Source organism: Nyctereutes procyonoides, unplaced genomic scaffold, assembly GCF_905146905.1.
Source record: "Nyctereutes procyonoides isolate TBG_1078 unplaced genomic scaffold, NYPRO_anot_genome, whole genome shotgun sequence".
Taxonomy (NCBI): Eukaryota; Metazoa; Chordata; class Mammalia; order Carnivora; family Canidae; genus Nyctereutes; species Nyctereutes procyonoides.
In genome coordinates, this window is record NW_026575131.1 from 21,844,240 (window position 1) to 21,846,322 (window position 2,083).

Consider the following 2,083-nt stretch of genomic DNA (forward strand, 5'->3'; position numbering starts at 1 on the left):
ACCTCTCACTCACTTAAATTTTTCACTAGATTCTCCAACAGAGAGAGAAGATATTAACGTCTAGTGTCTTCAAGGGTATTAGAACCAAAATTGAGTCACAATTAATTAGTCTCTACCAAATTCTAGCTTTCTCCATGGCTGATGATACATTTTTTGCAAAGCGCAATTCCCCCATTTCCATTTTTCAAAGTCCAGGATACTGTCCTCTCCATTACTTTGCTTAAAGAGGAAGCAAATATTTTAACTAACTACTGAAATACATCATTATGAACATTCAACTTCCAAGAAGATACGGCAAATGAAAATGCTGCAATGGCCCAATTCATGCATGCTAGAGGAATCTGCAGGGCCGCAGAAATCTTTCTTAAGATGGGCACAGAGTGCATATTTTACAAACTTTCCAGTTTGAGCACTGGCCCTATTTTCCCATTTTAAGGACCATGCCTCTGGGAGTGAGTGCTAAGTGATGTCACTGTCCCACTTGCTACCCTATCCCCTCAGCCCATGATGTTTCCTTAACTGGAGTTTATCAATATTCCTCATGCTAAGAGAAGAAGAAAAGATTGAGAGGACAAAATGCCAGGCATGCACAATCTCACAATTATATACAATTAGTATATATCCTATAACGGTTGACACACCAATCACACCTTGGAATCTGAGTGTGGTGAACTCAGAAGACGCCACCAGCTCGAGATTCATGCCCACCAACATGAATCTCGAAAGAGACTTGGGGGGATGCCTGGGTGGTTGAGCATCTGCATTCAGCTCAGGGCGTGATCCAGGGGTCCTGGGATCGAGTTCCACATTGGGCTTGCCACGGGGAGCCTGCTTCTGCCTCTGCCTATGTCTCTGCCTCTCTCGTGTGTCTCTCATGAATAAATAAATAAAATCTTTAAAAAAAGAAAAAAGAGACTTTGGGCTCTCAAGTCTCTCAGCCTGTTTTAAGATCATCATATTATCTGACCTTAACAAGCAAACTACTTTCTTACCACAGGATGTTGTGGAGGGAGAAAAAAACCCTAGTCTAGACCACTTGTCTGTGGTAATCAGGGATGCTACTATGCTCTGTCATCTTTTCATCTCTGCCAGGGCATTTCCCTATGTTCTTTGTTACAGATTTACTAAACTACCAGGAAATCTTGATTTGGGTAGGAAAGAGAGACAGAGGTGGAAAGAAATACAGACAAGTCAGAGAGACTGAGAAACAGAGAGGGGCAGAAAGGAGGAAGGAATGAAAAAGAAATGGATGAAAGAAATAAATTGCTGGGCTTCAATTGTTTTATATTTAATGAGCTAACAACTATCTTAAATCAGAAATCCTATCCTCAGAAGTTGAGAGAGAATATATTCAATGCCTGCAGAGCAGCACTGAATATCATCTTCCAGTGACATTATTTCCTTTCATGAAATACAGAACCTTGGCAAAATAAAATATTTAATTAAGGAACATATCATTGTGTCATTGAATAATTTTCCAAAATTATTTCCTCCTTTTTCACTGTTACAAGTTATGAAACACTCACTGCTCACCACTTCCATTATCCTGGTTTGTTCTCCTTCCTGTTTTCTGTTTTTAATTCTAAGTTCTTTCTGAGGATAGGATTTCAGATTTAAGGAGTTGTAAGCAAATGAAATAAAAAAAACAACAGGATGCCCAGTATTGACATACAAGCCCTGTATTCATTCCAAGATATTTTCCTCCAGACTCTCTTAAGTGTGCCTCAAAACATTACCCCACCCAGCAATCCTCATATGTTACAGAGTTTACCAGATTCCATTTTAAAATAATATGCCCTCCACACCTAAGTGGGGATTAGCCTATGGTGGTCTCTGAGGGAATCTCACAGCGTCATCCAGCGCCTTCACCCCTTTCACTAGGAATGGGACAAGTTCATGACCACAACAGTGGTCTTTCTCTCACCTCCTCCCACCAACTCCTCCACAGACCTAAGGAGTCAAATGTTCTCGAGTTACCCGCTTCTCCCACTCCTTTTCCCAATCTCTCTCTTTGCCATCGATGTTAAGATTCCAGATTTGCAAGGGGTAGGGGAAACAGATCATCTGATGGAGGCTCTCATAT